Source organism: Pelodiscus sinensis, chromosome 2 (assembly GCF_049634645.1).
Source record: "Pelodiscus sinensis isolate JC-2024 chromosome 2, ASM4963464v1, whole genome shotgun sequence".
NCBI classification, from domain to species: domain Eukaryota; kingdom Metazoa; phylum Chordata; order Testudines; family Trionychidae; genus Pelodiscus; species Pelodiscus sinensis.
The window spans coordinates 21,131,382-21,155,318 of record NC_134712.1 but is presented as its reverse complement, the minus strand read 5'-3'; the positions used below and the strand labels follow the sequence as shown (position 1 = coordinate 21,155,318).

The following is a 23,937-nucleotide window of genomic DNA, read 5'->3' as shown; positions in this document are numbered from 1 at the left end:
ACATTGTCTTTCTGCATCAGTGTCAGTGGGCTACTCTTACATGAACATGACCTGGTGTGCCGATCATGCCACTAAGCTAGCCTGCCTTCCCTCTGGGGTGCCCCACCACCCTGCTCTGCTGGGCCAGAAGATCTGGTCTCTCCCAGCCCAGACACAGAGTTGAAGCAACAGCTCCCCTGCAGAGTATTACAGACACTGGACCAACTCAGCTCGGAGGCAGGGCTCAGCTATAAGGCCTAGGCAGCATCCAGGAACACAAACCTCAAAAGGCACCAGAACCCAAATAAATTCATCTTACGCTGCATAAAACTTTTAGACAGATAAAGTTCACAAGATTTCACTCTCTTTATGAATGAAAGAGAGATATGCATAGTTGCAACTCTCCCTCCCACCCCCGGTAACAATTATTTACACTGAATTTGATAATAAACAAAAGTGTATGTATTAAGTACATAAATTAGGATTTAAGTGATTGCAAGTAAAAACAGACAAAGTGAGTAAAACAGACAAAAACAGTAAGTGAGTTACTAAGCCAAAATAAACAAAACGTTCCAACTAAGCCTAATACACTAAGGGTATGTCTACACCGCACTGTTATTTAATAATAACTGATGTTATTCTGAAATAACATAGTACAGGTCTACACTACAAACTTTTATTTAGAAATAATGTTGAGCTGGAGGACTTCTTACTCCAACTCATGGTAACCCTCATTCCATGAGGAGTAAGGGAAGTCGAAAGAAGACTGTTCTTCCTTTGACTTCCTGCTGTGTAGACAACACCAAAAGGTGAATTAAGCTATTTCGACAAGCTATGCAGTTGACGTAGCTGAAGATGCATAGCTTAATTTGACTGTAGCTCTGCTGTGCCGGTGTATCCTAAGAAATTTGTTACATGCAAATTCTTATGCTAACTTTAATTCTAATAATCTTTTTCACAAGGTAGGCATCCTCCTTACTTGGGCCCAATCCTTTCCCCTTAGATACTATTAGCAGCCATCTTGGGTGGTAAATGGAGGTCTCCTGGTGCTTGGTCACTCCTCTCTGGTTTGGTTTCTTACCTTTATATCCATTTTGTTGAGAGCAGGAATTATTTGTGTTTAATTTAAACTTTTTTCCACCTTGAGTGGAGAAGTACAAAATCCAAAATGGGTTCCAGTATTAAGTAGCCTGGCCACATCTCTTTTTTGTAGAACCAACTACAGCTTGGGTTTATGGGGGAAAAGCTCTTAATAGATCATTGATCTATTATGTTTTTGGTGCTTTACTAATGGCACTCATTGGCCCATTCTGAATTATAAACAGATTCATGCTTCATATTTCTAACTTTGCATACAAGAATGATACATGCACAGAAATAGCACATACACATTCAGCAGATTGGAACTTTAAAAATGACATGTCACATGATGCATTTTATCTAAAGCACCTTTGAGTTATGCATATTCATATTCATAAACTAATTTGTATAAAACATGGGAGAAATAAAGCATTATCCCCATTTCACAGAGGAGAATACTAGCATAGCATGGTGAAGGAATTTACTCAATATCACATAGCTAGTCAAAGCAAGAGGTAAAAATAGAAATCCAGAGATTTGCCCAATTCCCATCCCTAGCTTCATCCTATCTACTACACCATTCTGCACCTAGATGAGCAGCCCCATGTGTACAGATGCCTCTATGGCTTCCAGGTATTTCATCTTGAAGTAACCTTTTTTCCAGGCTGAGGGAAGTGAACCAGCTCCAGTTACACAATGAGTAATTTATCTTTCTGCATCACTGTCAGTGGGCTACTCCTACATGACCATGTAGTGACCGAGCTGAAGGTGTCATTCTCTACTCCGTCTGCTGAGCAGAGAATCACTATTTGATTCTTCTTTTTCATATGACTAAGATGCTGTGTTTTGTTTTTTTCTTTGGGGGAGGATGTTTGTTTTGTTGTTGTTTGACATGAAACAGGCACTTATGGTTCAGAGAAGTAAGGGATGAAGAATGGTAGGGTTGTCAGTCACCTTATCAAGGAAAAGTCATCGCACCACAATGCCTCAATGTCCCATCATGGCACAACACAACATTGCATGACATTATGTGGGGTCCCAAAGATGTATCTGTAAACTTGGAACCAAATCATGGCCACTCCAACCTAGGCACAATGGAAGATGGAAGTTTGTTCTAGAAGTTCCTTCCTTCTCCTAACTTCTTTGATGGTCACCTGCACTCTTTGACTTTGATTCTTTGGTTTCCCAGTGCTGTGTTTTCCACAGAGAAATAATGGCTCCGATGTGTCCTCCTCCTCCTCATCAAACTTGGAACTGGTGAGGTTTACCCATTACTAGTTAAATTGCAGTGTGTGTATGTGTGTGTGTATCTATCTTCTACTCTATTGCCTAAAATTCACCTAGAATACATTCACTTAGCTATTTCTGCTTTAAAACTTCTTCATTAATAGTTAATGGCACATGAAACCATTTACCAGGCTGTGGTATTGTTTGCATTAACATGATGGTTTATAGTTAATTGCAATGCTGTCATTTTCAGTGGGCAACCTTTGGATAGCTTCCTGTGGCTGGTTTTATATTGAGTGTGTGGGAAAGTTAGAGGAAACTATTGAAGAAAAATAAGCTCGGTTCAAAATATAGGCTATCGGAGTAAAGTTTACTTCTAATCTTTCAACCATAACTTATAGACTCAAATCATAAAGACAGCTGTCTGATGCATAGCTATGCCGGAGGTTACTAACACTTACTAGAAAAATAGATTACATATGTATTTACTTCCCTATGTGAAGTCCAAGTTGAAGTGCTGTGCTGCTCTGGTGAGTATCAAAGAGTTAGGGAGACAGAAGCCTTCTGATGAGCCCATACAGTACTATAGGATGGCTACAGGACCTTTTCCCACACAGTGAGGAGTTGGTTGATGGTTCTATTCTGTGTTCCCTCTAAGATTTTCCATCCATGAGCAGACAGAGTTTTCTCTTGTGCACCAGACTGAGGTCATGTGAGCTTGTTCAGATGTGTGCCACTGTTGCGCCCACCAGTTACTAACAAATATATTCAGATATACTAATACTAACACAGCCCTTTCCCAGTCACAAAGAATAAACAGAATTGTTAAATCAGCACTGTCACCCACACAACTTTATTATTATGGCTGACCCTCAGTGCCAATGTGCTGTATTTGTCCTACAATCTGCTTACTGACCATCCCTGCACTATGTGATTGGTCACCACACACACCACGGAAGGCCTTACAGTCATTCTGAAGAAAATGGGTGCTTCCTAACAAATGAGCCTGTAAATAAAGAATTGTGATAGTTGCAGCAGGTACACGAACAATCCCATTTAAATTGTTTAACTATAAAAAATGTAGTAAAGATCAGATAGCTGAAACATGGAAGGAAAAGATGGAACTACAAATTGCTAAAATACAGAAGTTATCAAAGCCCAGGCCAAAAGAGATCTCAGCTGGAAAAAAACAAAAACCCAAACTTGGTCAAAGCATAAATATAAAAATGAATAGTGGTTTAGAAATGTAAGCAACTTAAATGAGTCATTTGTTCATAACTTGCAATTTACACACATGCCGCCCAAAGCACTTAGTCTAAAATCATTTTAAAAACAAAAATGTTCAAAACTTCAGCTAGTAAAAGATAAGCCAAGACAGTTCAAAATATTTAGTCTCTCATAATAGCAAGGGATCTCAAATTAAAAAATAAAAATTATGTGTGTGTGTGTGTGTGTGTGTGTGTAACAAAATCAGATTTTTTAAAATTCCACTAAAAATCCATTCAAATATCCATTCAAATATTTTATTCAAGGCTGCAAAGCTGACAGCTACTCTTTATCTGGCAGCGAACATCTGCTGACCATCCTTAACTTTGTTAGTTAATTCTTAAAGTGTCCTGATGCTTTCACAAAGTTTAACTTTATTTTCTTTAAGTGATTAATATTCAACATAAAATAAGTGAAAATGAAAAGAGAAACCCAAAATTAAAAAAAAAAAAGCTTCTTATTTGAAATCTTTTAAAAGCTCAAAAAAGGCCACCACTGGATGGTTTAAAAACCAAAACCAACCTAGCAATTCTCACTACTTATGGTCAACCAGCAGGATGCTCCAGCTCTGTGGGTCCTGGCACGCCACAGGCAGAGATGCTCCAGCCTGGCAGAATCAACTCCCACCCCAGCCAGGGCTGCAGGAGCAACGGCTGCCTGCTGCATGGCCTTTGGCTGTGGCTCCAGCCAGGGCTGTGCTTCCCACCCTACGGCTTCCAACTCTGTCCCCACTGGGGCTACCAGAGCAGCTGACTCTCACCATGTGGCTTTGCACACAGCTCTGACTCTGGCCACGGCCAGGGCCACTGGAGGAGCAGCTGCCCACCACGTGGCTTTGGCCCTGGCTGGGGCTGCCAGAAGAGTAGCCATTGGCCCCTGTGATGCAGCTTTGATGTGTAGACATACCCTAAGGGTACGGCTACACTGTGTGATTTTTTCAGAATAACTGACATTATTCCAAAATAACAAAGCGTACATCTACACTATGAGCCTTTATTTTGAAATAATGTCGAGTTGGAGGACTTCTTACTCAGACTCATGATAACTCTCATTTTATGAAGAGTAAGGGAAGTCAAATGAAGAGTGTACTTCCTTTGACTTCCCGCTGTGTAGACAGCGCCAACAGCCGAAGTAAGCTATTTCAACTTAAGCCACGCAATTAAAGTAGCTGAAGTTGTGTAGCTTATTCTGACTTTAGCCCTGCTGCGTAGAAGTGCCTTAAAATACTGTAGATTTAAGTGTGCCATCCTTATATTTTGAATAAATCTATAAACCAGTGCTGACCTGGCGGTATTATTGTTAGAAGCAGAGTACATTCAGTTTCTGTTGCTCTCTGCATTTTACTTGCGACAACAAATGGTCTGTGGACCATTCAGGACAGAGCTATTTACTGCTACAGTACTGTAGCATCCTGCCAGACTCCTAAAAATGTCCTCAACTATAGGAATTGGCCCCCAAGAGGCATGCACAATAGAGTTATAGCAGCTAGTCACCCTGGGAGGCATTATCTGGGAATTAAATTGCATAGCGTCTCTTTGAACCATCTACACTGCCTCTGGTCAGTATCTTATTATTCCCTTTTGAGGCCATAGTTACCAATGGACAGTACCTGAATAATTGGTTTAGAAACTCTTGCTGTACTGAGAACTTACATTTGCATGGACAGCCTCTGTTGCCCACCTAGTCTTGAAAATGAAACCACATGGTATTGTCTGGGAACAGCAAACTGCAGCCACTGAGAGGAGCCGTGCCTGTGGACTTTCAGGTTAAAAAAAAGCATCTCGCAACCCACCTGCGGCTTACCTGGATGAACCGCAACCTAAAGTTTGAAACCTTTGTTTTAATGGGAGGCGTTCTCCCTTTGGTATAGTTCATCCAATTCTGTGAGAGGCAGTAGCACTGTCTATACTAGGTTGATAGAACTACACCACTGTGGGGTGTGGTTTTTTTCACACCCTTGAATGATGTAGTTTTAATGATGTGAGTTTGTAGTGTACACCTGGTCTCAGTTCATCCCTGAGCAGCCTTATTTTTCAGTGCAAGTAATATTGAAATCAGCATATCTGAATATTGGCTGTCTTGTGAACACCTACGTCTAAAATCTCTCAGTGGGTGATACCGGCAGATGTTGCTAGGGAGTCAGGTCTTGTGAAAATGAGTTGTGCCTATAGATTGCTAGGGGGCAGCAGCCAGTCATTGAGGGTATGTCTAGACTATGAGGATCTATTGGAAAAAGATATGCAAAATGTGCTCTGCATTTTGTGTATATTTTTCTGATACTTTTATAGGAAGTGGCTTTTCCAAAATTTGGCCTATCTAGACTGGGCCAAATTTTGGAAAAAAACCCTCTTTCAAAAGCCCCCTTTTTCCTCATGGAACGAGGAATACAGGGGCTTCCGAAAGAGCATGTTTGCTCTTCTGGAAAAAAAAAAAAAAAAAATGCGGAAGAGCAAACATGTTCCCTGGATGCAGCGGAGTTTTTTCAGGATACCGGAGGTGTCCTGAACACCCCCCTCCCCCCCCGCGATTCTCCCCGCGGTATAACTGTACCCTGAGTGGACCATTTGGATTGTTCACCTCCCCCCTCACTATTATTTTTAGTGAATGTAGAGTTCATTGCAATCTGTTGGCTTGACCCCTTCCGCATCCTCCATTTATCCATAAAGCAAATAAAGTGGTGCAAGCTATCTCATTTCACCCAGCCATTACATATCATGCCTTGCCTACACGCAGCAGTTTCAGTAATAAGAGTAGAGACAAGTTAAAAGAGACTTTATTTCTCTCACACTTATAAAGGCATAAATTAGAAGTGTAACTAGTGGGGTCAATAGGCCTAGTCAGCCTCTCATGCTGGTGTAATCCAGGAATACCTCAGCTGGAATTATTGGAGTGATATCAGCTTGACAGCTGTGTAACACACTGTTGCCAGGTCTCATGATTTTTATTGCAAGTCTCACAATCTTTGTTAAAAGATCCATCTCCTGAAATCATGTGTTTATATGAGACTCTCCACTTTGTGGGAAAAAAAACCCAACCCCACACTTCTTGCCTTTGTGGTTGTGGAAAAAAGCTTGGAAACATGGATCAGAAATGAGAGCTGGATTAAATTTATTGGTCAAAAAGTAAGTTACCTTCCTCCTTGAACAATAAGTTTTGGGATGATTGAAACTGTTCATGAATTTGGGGCCAATTTGGCAAGCAGTTCTGGGCAATTAAAAAAAATGAAAATTTTTGAAAAAGTTCATATAGTTCCATTTGACATATGAAATAACATTTTACATTTCATTTTGAAATGATGTAATACTTTAAAATATAGGTTGATAGGGTTTTTTAATAAAAAAGTAAATAATCCAAAAAAAATGAAAGAAAAATATTTTATATTAAACAAAACATTTTGACTCAAAATGATTTTTTTAAATGCAGGAAGAAACCAAAAAATTACACTTTTGGCTCATTATGAACCAAATTATTTTTGGATGTTTTGGTTCTGCCACCAAACAGAAGAATTAATTATTCCTTCAGCTATGTAAAAAAAACCATACAAATAAACTCCATGAAATTTATTTTTTCAAGTCTCATGATTTTAATGGCAATCTTATGATTTTGAGGCCTGACTCATAATTTTAGAATGGGTGAATTTGGCAGTACTGATAAGTCACTTGACTTAATGGAATTTTACTTGATTCTCACTGATAAAAGTGAGCAGAGAATCAGGCCTTCATGACCATTCCACATGTAACAAGAAAGCCCACATGTCACTTGGAATTTATATATCCTCTTGCTCATGCATAATCAGGAACTGTCAAACACTACTACACTGACTGATTAGTACACCCACAGCTTCAACTTTTTTAAAACAATGAAAGTCAAAACCAAATCCCTTTAAACCAAATCTTTCCCCACAAGCTGGGCCTTATGCTGGTGCATTTTAAACCCATGTTATAAATGAAACGTCTGTAGCTACTCTACCAATATAGCAGCCTATGGATTGGAACAGTACATGTATTTATTATGATATTCAGTTGCTTTCTGAATACTGGTTTCAAATTAAACTGTTGTGGATATTGGCAGTCTTTGTCCAAGAGATTGCTTTTTATTCATTCCATCCTTTTCAGTTTTCTTCAATAAAATATATCAAAGCAACCATAGTTCTCACATAACAGATATAGACATGATTTCAGCATAGTGTCTGCCAGTTAAAAATGGACAACAGACTAGTTGGAATGTGAAATAGCATTTTGTTGATTATAAATGAGTGAGAAATTGATGTGCATTTTTCTAAGGTTGATTTTTTCTCTCTCTCTCTCTTTTTGGTGTTAAACACACTTATTTAACCAGGACTTCTGAAGGGAGAAAGACACGTACTGACGCCAACAAACTATCTGAGAGATGGTTATTAATAAAAAAAACCCTTAAAAATTCATAGATGCAAGGCAAGGAGGAAATAGTCTGTGGCAACAGAATTCAACATAATCTTTAAGAACAAGATGTTAAAGATCAAAATGTAAAAAAAAGGAGCATAAGCTGATTTAAAGAGAGCTAAGTTCATACATAGTGGGATGAGATCCAGAGTACACTCTTTCTTCTTGTTTGGGTTGCTCTTAAAAACTGACATGATATCCATGTGAATCAAGTTTACAATCCACCAGATAAATAAAACCCCTCAAAGTATCATTTTTGAATGCTAATTGCCGCCTGTTGTATTTGCCTGTTTTTTTAGAGGTGGGCACCATGGCTTAGTTAGCTAAAGTGCCTGCCTTGTAAACAGGTAATCCCGGGTTCAAGTCCTAGTGGTACTTGTTGTAAGCCTTTTATTTTGATGGATGTAAAGGTCAGAACCTTAACAGGGTTCAAAAACGATCAGACAAATTAATGGAGGATAGGTCCCTTAATAGCTGTTAGCCAGGATGGTGCCCCTAACCTCTGTCAGAAGCTGGGAATGAGCAAGAGGGGAGGGATCAGTTGATGATCACCTGTTCTGTTCATTCCCTCTGGGGCACCTGGCATTAGCCACTGTCAGAAGACAGGATACTGGACTAGATGGACCTTTGGTGTTACCCAGTATTGCTGTTCTTATATAAATAGTCAAGCAGGTGCACAACTTTGCTTATATGAGTACTGGTCCAACCATTTTGTGTGAGTAAAGTCACTCATATGGATTAGTGCTTGTGAAATGCCTGCTATACTGGATGACCCGGGAACTGTACTGAGGGCTTGCAGAGAGAAAAACCAGAGCTGCTACAACTTGAACTAAGGACCAATGACTCTTCAGTTGGGACTGTAACAGAAGCTCATCTTCAGACCAGAGGGGAGCCTGTAGCATATGTACATCATCAGGCTACCTTTGCCCTCAGTCTCTGATACTGCAATCTGACTGAAGTAAACTAGGTTCTGCATGACTGTAGGGACCCATCCATGCAGATCAAATTGTAGGATGGGATCCTAAACTCTGATCCTGCAAACAGTTAGTGCTAGTCTATATAGGAACATTTATTGGCAGAGTTATACAGGAATAAACTATCTACAAAACATCTGCTGAAGTGGCTTTTACTTGATAGGATCTAATATATTTATTAGTCTTTAATGGCATGTCTACACTAGGAAATTATTTCAAAATAACTTATTTTGAAAAAATAACTCCCAAAATAATAATTTTGAAATAGCGTGTCCACACTATGGGGAAGCCTTGAAATTAATCTGAAGCAGGCTCCATTAATGTGGACATGCTATCTCGACATAGAGCCCCAAGAAGTACTGGAGAGCAATTAGTTTGAATTACTCTAGGGTATAGTTATTTCAATATAGTGGCAGTGGAGCATCCACACTAATGCTATTTCAAAATAACTATTTTGGAATTAGTGCTATTCCTTGTGGAAAGCAGGAGGAAACCAGCCCCTTATTTCAAAATAATGGGCTCGGTAGTGTGGATGCTTTGCTTGTTATTTCAGAATAAGGGAAATTATTTCAAAATAACTCCCTAGTGTAGACCAGGGCTAAGGTGCCACAAGACTACTCATTGTTTTTTCTCCCCATTATAGGTATGCAGAATAACTCCTAGGCTGTGTCTACATTGGCACCCTTTTCCGGAAAAGGGATGCTAATGAGACCAGTCAGAATTGCAAATGCCACGGGGGATTTAAATATCCCCCGTGGCATTTGCATGAACATGGCTGCTGCTTTTTTCCTGCTCGGGGTTTTGCCGGAGAAAAGTGCCAGTCTAGACGGGATCTTTCAGAAAATAAAGCCTTTTCCGGAAGATCCCTTATTCCTGATTTTAATCTGTTATAATCTGTCAGTCTCTCTGTGTGTTCTAGTTAATGAAGAGACCCTAAGTAGCTTCAGAAGTGCCATTCACATAAAAACTTCAATTCAGATGCTTCTCAATAGTACTTTCATAAGCAAAATGGAGCAGGGAAATTCATAAGATAAAGCTTTTGTGCAAAAATCTCTGGTGCATCTTGCTTCTACTGCTTCTGAATGTACCACTTCAGCCTTCTTTTTTGGTGGTCTTACATAAAATAAATATTTTTGGTGGTAACATTTCAATTGGCATTTTCATGTCCATCTCTTCCCAATCCTAACAGGTTAAATTCTCCTTTGACTGAATCCAGCTCCCGTTGACTTTAATGGAAACCAAGCCTCTCATAGTTGTAGACATTTGAGGGATAACAGTCCTCCAATTAGTTTACCTTTTCCAGGTCTGAAGAAGACTAATTTCGTTTATTATCTTTATTCTAATGAAGAAAAAAGTCAGCGGTGGTGGGAATGGCATATGTAATATACATGATTGATCAAATTTCATCATTAGAGGGGCAGGGCCTAATGTCCAGATCTGGATCCAGACTTTCCATATGCTTTGTAGAATACTCAGATCCAAGGTAGCCTTTCCTGTAATTAAGTGTGTCATATAAGAAGTTATATGCAGGGCCTGCAGCTCAGCAGGCTGGGATGGAAGTTTCCAACCTTGGAATACAAAGTCTAGTACAGTCATGAACCGTACAAATGCGAACACCAGCTGGCCCTTATCACCTTTAACCCATGCACTTGAGCTGGGAAACTACTAAGTGGCAAACAAGTTTGACCTTGATCTGAGCTCATAGGAGTGATAAACATTGCATTGACTCAGTACACGCACACCCGGTAAACAACTGTAATATAACTAGTGTAGGGAGTCCTGTGCCTGGCAAGTTTCACCAGGGACCTAGACCTTGGAGGGTGCCCTGGATTCCCCCCACTGGAGCCACCTCGGCCCTTGAAGCAAGGATCAGGGACGGGACTCCCAACTGTAGAAGGGACATAAGCATTCCAAGTGCTTTATACTCTTATTTACATTGCTCGGTAGTGCTTGCTGATGTGCACCCTGTCTGTAGTAGCAGTGACGTAGTGAGACTAAGCAAATTATCCCTAATTGATTCTGTGTTGAAGCAAATCCATAATCCTGTTTGTCCGTGGCCCTGTGAGTTGATAAAATGGAGAATGCAGACAGTATGAATGCTCTGAGCACATTTTATACATCTACCATGCATAAGCTTGAGCAGATACTCTAGCAATATGGTTATGATGTAACGTAAATGTTAACATTAGTATGTCAAAGCACCTCCTGAGTCTTAAAGAGAACACTAAGCTAACTATGGCCAGATTTAGACATTTGCCTACTCTAGGCAAATCAGAAAATCCCTTTCCCTTTATTCAAAAGCATTTTGGGGGAAAATTGAGGGTATAATCTTGGGAAGTAAAAGGAGCTTTGATGTGCTGGCTGAGTTAGTATATTACCTGTATTGATATGTCCGGATAGTAATCATTGTTTTATTATAAGTTTAATTAATTGTTATGAGGTTCTGCATATGGGACCTCACTGAAATAAAACCACTAATGGAAGGTTTTTATCCTAGTTTGCCTACAATGGCTTCAACAGGAATTGCGGGGTGCTCTTCATTTTTGAAAATAATACTGTTTATTTAGGAATCTCAGTATGAAGTTAAGCTTCTATAGTTAAACATACATTTCTGAAACTCTTGGCCAAAATGAGGACAGATGCTTCCCCTTTATACTTATAAGAAAGGGAAAAAATGGAATACACAGAAGAAGAGGACTGGAAGATCTTATATTTACGTGTAGTGTGGTTCATTTCTTCTTGGTATCATGGAAGAGGTTGTGATTGGGAGGTACTTGATTGCATGCAATGATGGTGGCTTGGCAAACTGGAAGAAGACTTTGTCTTTAGTTAAATTGTATACTGACAAAATCCTCATCTGAACAACCATTATTAGGGTAATGCTCAAAAGCTTCAACCAAGAAGGAGGCCATTCACACTGGGCAAACAAATGGTTAGAGAGTCCCTGAAGACAAACAGTTATGTCAAGTCTAAAACCTAGCTAAGCCTAGTGCAGGGAAATGTCAGAGAAGATACCTAGGAAAGCAATAACTCTACAACAGATAAAGACTTTTATCCAGCCACTGTTTAAAATAGAATGAGTATTAATGGAAAAAGTCAAAATTATGATTTTATATGTGTGATTTGCTAGTTTCTTCTACACAGAGGCAGGTTAAGTTAACTCATGGTATATTTTTTTAAAGCTTTTTGCTAAGGCTAAAGGGGTGGTCATCTGATGGTACATGAGCAGGATACCTGCTCTGGTAGAAGATAAATGCTACTTTTCATCACTTCACACCTAAGAGATAGGTGTGATGGGTTGGGTCACAAAGACCCCCTTGAGATGATCATCTGCTGGTTGATCATGCCACCGAGCCTGCCTACCTGCCTTCTGGGACACCTCACCATCCTGTTCTGCTGGGCTAAATCAGCAAAGGCACCAAGTTTATTTGAATTAGGAATATTGATATTAAAAAACATATTTCCATAAAGAATATGGAATGTCACAATAGGTTTTAAAATAGACATTGAATGTTAAAGTTTGTTTCCCCAGCTGTAAAACATGGGTAATAATACTTAACTACTTTTATAAATTCCTTTCATAGCTACAGATGAAATGTGCTATCTAGCTGCTAAGTATTATTAGTAGACAATCACCAGCTTTTTCCTTGGTAGAGATGGATAAACCAGTGTTCCCAGTGAGCTGTGCACTTGTGCAGCCACTCAGGAGATTGAAACACTCCCTAGATATTCGCAGAGTGCCCACAGCTAGATTTTTTATGTCTACTGGTGTGCATTTGCATGTCTCGGTGCACAAAAAAAATGTATTCTACACATAGATGAAAAAGATTAAAGGGAATACTGATCATATCTCAGCAGTTTCCTCAAACCAATCTGAATGTGCATTTGCTGTTATGTTTGAATATACTCTCCCTACTCTATGTGGCTGTCTATGGTATTTACGTTCAGTGGAGGCCCGTCCATAGGCACGAATTAGGTGGTCGCGTAGGGCGCCAAATTAAACGGCAGTTAAGGGGTTTGGAGTCAGGGGTGCCGATTGTGTGTTTCACCTAGGGCACCAGTTGCTGGCAGCTCGTCTAGGGCCGCTCCTGCTTATGTTGTCCACATCAGTGTTGCATCAGAGCACTTCAAAAGCGTGAATGCAGCTATACTCACCACACCCCTCTGAGATAGGGCAGTTTGATTGTGTTCCTGTATTATAAGATGAATTGAGGCCCAGAGAAGTCAAGTGACTTGCTCAAGGTCACACATTAAATCTATGGTGGATCAGGGAATTAAAGCCAGATCTCTTGAGCCCCAGTTTAGCACCCTGGCCCATAAACTGTCCTATCTCTCTCAAAAAATGAGGAGTACGGGATCTGTTGAAAAATCACCCCGCTGTCGGCAAAACTGCTCTAAACTGCGGTTTCAGTTTTGAAATGGTGCTTGTTTGAAACAGTGCCAGAATGTGATTATGCAAATGAAGTGCAGGATATTTAAATCCCCGCTTCATTTGCACTTTCAATGTGCTTTATTTACATCCCTGTGCCTACAGAGAGGTATAGTGTAGACACGGCCTAAATTACCTTAAAGGCTTCCCCTTGCACTTATCTCAACAGCCCTCTCCCTGTCCTCTTGCTTCTCTTTGCTCTGAATTTGCTCATCAGAAGTGGACCTCCCAAACTTTTGTGGCTTGTCTGTGACTGTTTCTAATGCCTACAAGAAGAGTAGTTAAGAGGTAAATTCTTCTTTTACAAGTGAATGGAAAAAGAGTAAGTCACATAAATATCCTGAGGAATGGAAGTCATAACAACTCAGTTGGAAAAAAGGTAAACTGGAAGGTATTAATATTTTTATTGGGAAAACTTTACAAAAGTGGTTCAGGCAAGCCTTTGATAGCTCTATTAGTCCCTTCAGGCTGACTAAGAGAGTATCTACATCATAATAAATTGCATGGAACTAGTTTCCATATAATCCCATAAAATATGCAATTTGTAATCCACGTCATTTTGTTACTGTCACCCAAAAATCAAAGTGCCAAAGCCTGGAAACTGGAACAAAGCCTAAGCAAAAGGGCTCTGCGCCAATGAAACTATACTAAAGTACAGTGGGACTAAGAGAAAGAAACCTGGGAACATGTTCTTCAGCTTCTGTTCATTCAACAGGTTGATAGATGGGGGAAAGGGCAGGTCTAGAGTAGTTTCCCTCTAAGGTGGGGTACTGCCCCTGGGTATGTAGCTCAAATTGTGTATCTTATTTTGAGCTACAGTGCAGTGTAGACACAATCTAGATGCTTAATAGAAAAGTGATCTTCCCATTCCAATAATCCCATGGTCAACTGTACAATATTATACGCTGGGGAGAAATTTCTCTCTCACCCAGCTGGGATTTGAACCAACTCCCGTTAAAGTTGGGAGAAAGACTCTTCTTGAATTCATTGGTAGCTGCATCCCGGATACAGAAGGCTTGATAAGCTCTTGTAACCATTGCCCTAGTTATTGGAATTGCAAATACTAGAGTTTTAGTAATGCACATGTCTAATCCTTTCTTAAATCTTACTATGAAACTTTTCTCATACTAAGGGATTATAAAAACAAAACTTTCAATTTTCCATTAGCCTGATGGAGTCAAGAATAAAGCCATAATTCCTCAACAGGAAGAACACAAACTTTGTTCTTCCTGGTCTCATCCTTGTTATTACTGCTGTGCAAATATAGGTCAATCTCTACTCTTCTGAAGCCTAGAGGCAATCTGTAAAAAATCTGCCCAATAAAGTAGATGGCTTGCTGAGGTCCTGCTATTCATACATACAACCTAAATCCTTCCTGAAAGGAACTATTAAAAATAATTAAACTAATCTGAGAGGATTGTTAAGATTTTTACAAGTGACTGGTAAAAGAAACCCTTCTTAAATTTAATTTCTACAGAATAGCCAAAACTATTTCAAATAATGGTTAGTTTATTTTTATATGTATATAAATTAATCCTCTTTGGAATCTATGATAAAATGTTTTATGTCATTGTTCCTCTGATGACATGGTACACGTGAAAGCTTTATTTCATGATTTCTCAACAGGCCTTCTAATTACAGACGGCCTGCAATTAGAAGGCCTGTAGAGAAAGCCATTTAATTAGGGCAAATTTAAAATTAGACTGTTGAATGCTAATGAAAATCATTCCCATAATGGGGGCCTTGGTTGCTATGACATGCCCTGTCTGTGCTTTTCCCAAGATATACCAGTGTCATGGATTTAAATAAACAGCACAGAACTACTTAACTCTTGGAGCACATTTTAGGAACACAGACTCTTAAAAGTAGAATTCTGATAACACTTAGTACCAGAACTTAGCTCTTGGCACTAGGTACCAAGTCTAGGTGCCAAATTAAGGCATTAATAAAAGTTCTGCAGTATTTCACCTGTTGTAAAGTGCATCATAAAAATCTGTATGATTTCATTGTGCTGACACCAGCAGCAGAATTGGAGAGTCTTCTGGATTGTATTTATATCAAGGGATGTGGATCTACCATAAATAAACCACTTGTTTCTGTTCTTTAAATTTCTTTATTTTAAGAAACCTGTATCATGTGGGTTTTTTTTCCTGTTTTTTTAAAAAAATGCATGATGCTGGTATGAAAGTAGCTGTGGAAATCTCCTGGATATGTTCCAAGACTTTTTTGACTATTCACAGGCAAACACACATGCATATAAACATGATGGTTTGTATGTTTATATTACCCTATGCAATGTATGTGTGTTGTTCATTTATGGTCCATTAGCTTTACCTTATAAGATGCAGAAAGCGAGTACAATAACAGTACGTCTTGTGAGTTATCACATACATAAAATACCAGTATGTTTCATAGGTCTTTTCAGTTAGAGGTCTTAATATCACTAGTTATGTTTTCTCTTATCAACGCTCACATCACCCACTTTACCAATAGCCTAACTGGGAATTAATCTCCAGGCTCAGCGAAATGCTAATTCAGAGAAAATATCATTGTCAGAAGGGTTACGTCTACACTACAAGTTTTTTTGGCAGAAAATATGCTAATGATGGACTCATTAGTATGAGTCGTGACATCATTAGCATATTTACTGCCATTTCTTTTTGCGCAAGGGGTTTTTGCGCAAAAAGAAGCAGTGTGGACGTTTTCTTTTCGCGCAAAAACCCCGTTTTGTGCAAGATCCTTATGTCTCTTTGGGACAGGACTCATGCTAATGAGACCCTTATTAGCATATTTTCTGCTGAATAAACTCATAGTGCTGATGTACCCAAGCGGTATTGGACGTAGCCTTGGTACAAGTTAGGAAGTTGCTCTAGTTGGAGCTGTGGTAGTAATATGGAAATTATACAAGAAATACATGGAAGCTACATGTAGGGACCCTTCTGTTGTTTGCAGCAGCGGGGTCTAGCAGTGCAGACTCGATACTAACAGATGAACGCTGATGCAAGAACGATGAGTGAAAAGGAGCTCTTAGAACTGGAGAGAAACCAGTTGGATTTTTAAATTCGGCATACTGGTCACTGAACAGTTACATTTTTTTTTCCATGTGTGAGAACAAGGTTGTTCAAGCAAAAGCAGGAGCACGGTGCAGGGAACAGTTTGGATATGACACACTTCCCTGGCCACAAAAAGCCTAGTCTCTTCCCTAGTAGCTGTCACTGGCAAATGGAATGGGCATAGGAAGGCCCATTAGCAGCGAAAATAATAGCAGGAAGCTTTTGAATACCCATGTCGCACTCTCTTCTTCTACAGGAAAGAGGTCATAATAGATGTTCCTTGTTCACTGCTCAAAAGAAAGGTGCAAGTAGATCTCTTTGGAGGAAGTTCCTTCCAGGAAATAAAATACAGGACTATGTAGCACTTTAAAGACTAACAAGATGGTTTATTAGATGATGAGTTTTCGTGGGCCAGACCCACTTCCTCAGATCAAATAGTGGAAGAAAATAGTCACAACCATATATACCAAAGGATACAATTAAAAAAAAGTGAACACATATAAAAAGGACAAATCACATTTCAGAACAGAAGGGGGATGTGGGGTGAGGGGTGGGGAAGGAAGGTAAATGTCTGTGAGCTAATGGTATTAGAGGTGATAATTGGGGAAGCTATCTTTGTAATGGGTAAGATAGTTATTGTCTTTGTTGAGACCGACACATAGAGTGTCGAATTTTAGCATGAATGACAGTTCAGAGGATTCCCTTTCAAGTGCAGATTTAAAAGGCTTTTGGAGCAGGATGCAAGTAATTAAGTCATTGAGACAGTGTCCTTTCTGGTTGAAATGGAAAGAAACTGTTTTTTCTTTGTGATCCTGTCTAATATCTGTTTTGTGGGCATTGAACCTTTGGCGAAGTGTCTGAGACGTTTGTCCAATGTACATAGCAGACGGACACTTTCGGCACATGATAGCATAAATTATATTTCTGGATGTGCAGGAATATGTGTTCTTGATCTTATAACTCACTTGGTTAGGCCCAATAATGGTATCAGCAGAGTGAATATGTGGACAAAGCTGGCAACGGGGTTTGTTGCAAGGGAAGGTACCAGGGTTGGTATTAGTGTGGTATGTCCTGTGGTTGTTGGTAAGAATCATCTTAAGGTTAGGTGGTTGTCTATAGGGGTATGTCTACACTACCCTGCTAGTTCGAACTAGCAGGGTAATGTAGGCATACCGCAATTGCAAATGAAGCCCAGGATTTGAATTTCCCGGGCTTTATTTGCATAAGCGGGGCACCGCCATTTTTAAATCCCCACTCGTTCGAACCCCATGCAGCGCGGCTACACGGGGCACGAACTACCGTTACTCCTCATTCCTCGTGGAGTGAGGAGTAACGGTAGTTCGAACTAGGAAGCCTAGTTCGAACTACCTAGTTCGTGCCCCGTGTAGCCGCGCTGCACGGGGTTTGAACGAGCGGGGATTTAAAAATGGCGGTACCCCGCTTATGCAAATGAAGCCCGGGAAATTCAAATCCCGGGCTTCATTTGCAATTGCGGTATGCCTACATTACCCTCTTAATTCGAATTAGGAGGGTAGTGTAGACATACTCTAGGAGACTATGGGTCTGTCTCCTAGAGCTTCTTGGAGTTTAGTATCCTGTTCCAGAATAGGCTGTAGTTTATTGATAATGTGTTGGACAGGTTTAAGTTGGGGGCTGTAGGTGATGACAAGTGGTGTTCTATTGTTGGTTTTCTTGAGTCTGTCTTGTAGTAGATGGTTTCTAGGTATTCGTCTGGCTCTTTCAATTTGCTTTCTTATTTCTTGGCCATGCGTCCAGATCATAAAGATGTCATCGATGTAGCGTAAGTAGAGAAGGGGTAAAAGGGAATGGGAGTTGAGGAAACGTTCTAGGTCAGCCATAAAAATATTAGCCATGGGCCATGCGTGTACCCATGGCTGTGCCGCTGATCTGGAGGTATAAGTTGTTCTCAAACTGGAAATAATTGTGGGTGAGAACAAAGTTACATAGGTCTGCTATCAGGTTGGCAGTGGTGTCCTCTGGGATAGTGTTTCTAATTGCTTGTAATCCGTCTTCATGTGGGATGTTGGTGTATAGTGCTTAACCTCCCCAATAACACCATCCTTGCCACCATGGATGTAGAAGCACTATACACCAACACCATTTACCTTCCTTCCCTCCTCTCCCTCCCCCCCCCCCCCCCCCCCCGCATCCCTCTTCTGTTCTGAAATGTAATTGTCCTTTTCATATGTGTTCACTTTTTTTAAATTGTATCCTTTGGTATATATGGTTGTGACTATTTTCTTCCACTATTTGATCTGAGGAAGTGGGTCTGGCCCACGAAAGCTCATCATTTAATAAACCATTTTGTTAGTCTTTAAAGTGCTACATAGTCCTGTATTTTGTTTCAGCTATACCAGACTAACACGGCTACATTTCTATCACTATTCTTCCAGGAAATAGTTGTTCAACATGGCTGCCTGACTGGAATGTCTATATTTACGCTAACAGGAATGATCTTACCGTACTACATGGTAAGCAAATCTCTTCCATTCTAATTCTTCTTTGAGTCTTTCAAATGCAATTTTCTCTAAACTTTTTGTGTGCGCAAATTCTTATGCTTAGTCTGGGCCAAAAACAACATATCTTGGAAGCACTGAAAGAAATTGTCCCAGCTATGTCTCTTCTTGAGAAGGGTACTGAAAACTGGATATATTTCTAGCATTACTCCGAAGTTTCTAATTTTATGTCTCTGGAAGCCATAGCTTAAAAACAAAAAACAACCTTGGTGTAAGGTCTTTAGCCTCCCCCTCATTGACCTGATTCAAAGTCCATGAAGCTGATGGAAAGGCTTCCATTGACTTCAGAAGGCTTTGGAACAATGGCCTTTGATCAGCACAGAGGATAGATTTGACAGAATTTAATGTAAAAATCCAACAGTTATTAACATTGAATTAAACTCACTTGGGTCTGTTCTACACAAGACCAGGCAGGTGAGCTTAAGGTATGCCATCTAGCTATGCAAAATGTATTTGGCTTACCTTAAGCTGAGCCACCAGCTACACTGAAGAAGGTCAACAGGAGCATATGCATATACTCACTGAAAGAGGAGTACTGGACGCTGGCGGGGGCTGCCCTAAATTGAATGCTAGAAGATTGATCTCAAGAGAGTTGATCTTCTCCATAATGTAGAGATGCCCTAGTTGTACTAGCTGCTAGAGAGGCTAATGGGGAGGAGTGCCAAACTGCATTTAATATTTTTATTGAAAATTTTTGTGTTCAGAATGTTCTAGGTTTTTCTTTTCTCTTTGTATCTCCCTCCTCCCCCCCCCCACACACATTATTCTCCCTTTTTACCTGTGGAGGCTAGTGGAAGGAAAAGAAAACAAACCAAAAAAATCTTATAAAAATTGTGGTATGTGTGTATGGAGGGGGGAATGGAAAAATTAAAAACTCATATTTTGTGAAAATTTCCAATTTTTAAAAATGGCCTTTTTTGACAAAATAAATTTTCATTCAAAAAAATCTTGACCATCTCTATTCTTGACACTTATCTCCTCCAATAGCCTAGTCCAGGTGCCCCTAGGAAATCCTAAAACTTAGTATGGGTCAGATCTAGAAATGTATGTTTGAAAATAGGCCTTACCTGATCACTCCAGAAGTGAGAAGTGCTTAGTTTGCTTATTTCTGCTGGCACCAATAAGCTGAATGAAGAGACCAGAAAAATCTGCTTTCCAGCATGAGCCAGAGTTGGAAATTCATATCACAATGTATTTGAAAAGCCTTTTGCCCCTGGTGTACAATGAATTGAGTCCCTTCTGTGGAAGATGAGCTGACCTTACCTTCCTCTTTCATTTGGGGAAGATGAAGTGGAGGAAGGAACAAGAACTAACAAGACATCTGCAACCTTACAAAAACAAATCATATTTGTTATAACTCTTCTCTTTTTGGTTCCTGTCCTACACCACTGATTGCTGTCATCACTTCCAGTATCAAGTCTTATTTGATCTATACACTTTTTAAGTTTGAGACATGTCATGTTTTAACTGTAAGTGCCATGATGCTGTGCAAATATGGCTGTGACTGTCTAGGACTTCACAATCGTCACTGTGGCCATCTGGTTATTACTTATGTCAAAAGCACAAGGTCCTAAAATACCAGCAGAGGAAAAGAATCCTCAATCACTGCTGACTGTCTAGGGCTTATGACATGCATCCATCCAACAGAGAGATTTGTATGAACATATATAAAAACATGCTAGTTCATTAAAATATTAAATAATATATTAATTATTATTTTTAACATAAAGTAATTGTGCTTCTTTAAAGTTGGTACTATAGCCCATTGATGTACATGGGAGCCATCTCTTTGAGCAAGAGTACAAAAATGCATGTCAGATCAGGAGCAAAAGTATCAGTATTACTAAGAACATGTAACTGAATTGCCAGATTTGGGACCCTAACATCAGAATAATAAAAACAAGTTGGACAATAGAACTGTTTTTTCCAAGCTTAAAAGATATGCACAATTTGACAGTATTTAGCTCTTTGTAACTGCAAAAAAGTGAAGTGTAAGAAATGATGTCTAAATCTTTTTGAAACCTGTGGCCTATGCAAAGAGCTAGTGACATACTGGAATGATCTGAGTGAATGTACCCCAAAATGGCTTGGATTTGCTCATCTGGCATCAAGTTCAGAGGAATGACCAACAAGGTGACTTATGTTCTTAACAGGGTAGACCCAGAAGGGCTTGAGCAGATGTTGCAGGCTTACTGCAGGCAAATACACAAGGTTTTGTGGTTTCTCTTAAGTGTTTGCTAATATCTACCATATTGCAGTCAGATGTCCTTTCTCAACAGAGCTGACTATTCATAATATAATACAGATGATTTCATCTGTGGTTGGGGCTTCTCTTTTTGTAGTAGAACTGTGTAAAGTCTGAAATGCTCAAATTTACATTGTAGCAGCATTTTGGGAGAAAAACCCTTTAACAATTCACACCTCTGATCTATTATGCCATGGTCCTCCCTGTGACCCCATATCTATACTTGTCCAAGTAATTAATTTTATTATATGTTCTCCTTCAAATAAAAAACAGAATTAGACAGGAATTTACTTTGGAGAAACCTTTAAAAGTAGGAGGAGGATTTTTATGTGTTCAGAGAAGGGATTTGAGACTTCTGGATTTTACTTCTAACTCTGTCATTTGTATTGTGGCCTACCCCAACACCATTCCCCCTCTTCCTGTTACATGGAAATCATTTTATGTTCATTAGTCCTCTTAAAGGAATGTTGTGAGGCTTAATTAGTTAAGAAATTAAGGAATGTTTCTTCTTTGTCTTTGTCTTAATATTGTACAATTACTGACCTAACTTCCCTGCCAAGTTTTGGATAGAAGCAAACTTCTGAATAACTAAGTTTTCACTTGAGATGAAATCCTGGCACCATTAAACTCAATGGCAGAATTCCCATTGACTTCAAACAGGTCAGGATTTTACCCCTAATCTTTAACTGTCAGCTCAACTTTCCTTCATTATAACTTGGAGAAGTGAAGGACACTTCTTCACTGGTCAAATTGCTGACGGCGAATTTGTCCTAAGAGAAACATACAATATACATTTTCCTTTCTGATCCTAAAAACATTTGGAAAAAGCACCCCCGTCCAATTTTATAATACATCATGGGATTTAAAATGTATTTTAATGGCTTTTGTCTGTAATGAACTCTGTTTAAGATGCTAATAATTTTTGACAAGGGCTTCTCTTGTGTCTGGATTTTGAAAGGCAAATCTAGTATATATAATGGCCTTATTTTAGCCATGCAGTGGATTGAAACCAGCAGAAGCTGATAGTAAACAGCTTTTCTCAAAGTGTATGAAGTTCATTTTTCATTCTGATTTAATCCTGCTTTGGCTCTTTGTGCAACCAGGGAAAGCACTGCTTAAAACAAAATAAAATGGAGACATATGCAAACTCTTTACTTCAACTTTTTTCTCTAACACTCCCTCACAAAAGGGACACAATTCTCTCTCATAGAGTTTTGATAGCTTTACTGGAGCAGGAATAAATATTGCAGAAATGTTATGTAGGCAAACAATTTCCCTAACCTAGCAGAAGCTGAGCATGGATCTTGACAAGGAGAAGACTCCTTAGAGATGAAGTCCAATAGCTAATGCCTAGGAAGTAGGGGACACACTTATATCAAATCTACACTTAGGCCACGTCTACACTGGCAGCTTCTTGCGCAAGAACTCTTTTGCAGAAGAGTTGTTGTGCAAAAACTCTTCCACAAGAGAGCATCTACACCGGCATGTGCTTTTGTGCAAGAGATGTGCTTTTGCACAAGAGCATCCATCGCAGTGTAGACTCTCTCTTGCGCAAGAAAGCTCTGATGGCCATTTTAACCATAGAGGCTTCTTGCTCAAGAAATTCATGTTGCCTGTCTACACTGCCCTCTTGTGGAAGAGCTCTTGCAGAAGAAGGCTTCTTCCTGAGAGGGAGCATCAGAGTTCTCGCACAAGAAGCCCTGATTTTCTACAGTAAAACGTCAGTTTACCTGTGCAAGAACGCGCGGCCAGTATAGACAGGTTGCATGTTTTTGTGCAAGAGTGGCTGTTTTCACGCAAGAACGGGCCAGTGTAGGCACAGCCTTAGGGAGAAAGTCGACTTAAGATATGCAGTTCCAGCTATGAGAATAGTGTATCTGGAGTTGATTTACTTTAAGTTGAATTTCTGCAGAATCCCCATTGTGGGAGGTGGGCAGGAGAAACTCTCCTGTGTCAACTTCCCTTATTCCTCATGACCCCATGGAATACTGGGGTTGATGGATGTGCCATCTGTGGTCGATTTAGCAGATACTTACTAGACCTACTAAATGGAACCCCGGAAGATGGATCTCTGGAATGTCAATCTCCAGATAAGTAGAGATAAGGCCTTAGGAATTTAGGCTGCTCCAAAGTGCAGACTGCTGGTGGTGTAAATGAAAGCAGCTTCCTCTATATCTCCCTTGTTCCATCCTCATCACTGTTTCCTTTGTTTCATTGCATTAATTTGAAATAATAAATTGTAATAATCCTTAGTACTTTTCATCCATAGATTTCAGAGGCAGGGAAGCATTTGTTGGCCCAACACTATTTAAAGATTAGGCACCAAAATCCATAGTAAATAAATGGCCTAGGTGAGCAACTCTGAAAATTTGGTTACTCACTCAGGTGCCAAATACAAGTCTGGTGCTTAACTCTTTTAAGTTTTGGTTAAAAACCTCTATACCATGGCAAAATTAGATACCTAGATTTGAAAATGTAAATGCCAAAAGCTAGTTGTGCAGGTCATAGAAGGTAAGTAGAAAATCTGGGAAAATAAACAGATTCCCCATGCCCTAGATTGGATCGTGATGCCTTCCTAGTCTCACTCACTCTCGTGTCTTTGCTCCTGCAGTCCCTTTCCTCTCACTTGTTAATACCTAGACATAGTCTTTTGTCTTTTTTCTCCTCCCCACCAATCTGTTCCCACTTCAACTTTCTATTCATCTGTACTTCTTGCTTCCCTAAGC

The 23,937-nt window shown here is 39.7% G+C and overlaps 1 long non-coding RNA gene across 4 annotated transcripts in view; it reads left to right on the top strand.

Moving 5' to 3' along the window:
* Window positions 1-23,937, top strand: part of LOC102445388 (uncharacterized) — a 124,670-nt gene that overhangs the window by 58,183 nt on the left and 42,550 nt on the right. For all 4 annotated transcript variants that reach the window (XR_012901240.1, XR_332998.4, XR_003087009.2 and 1 more), the window contains one exon: window positions 18,844-18,921. This is a non-coding gene — a long non-coding RNA (uncharacterized LOC102445388). The remainder of the gene's footprint in view (window positions 1-18,843; window positions 18,922-23,937) is intronic.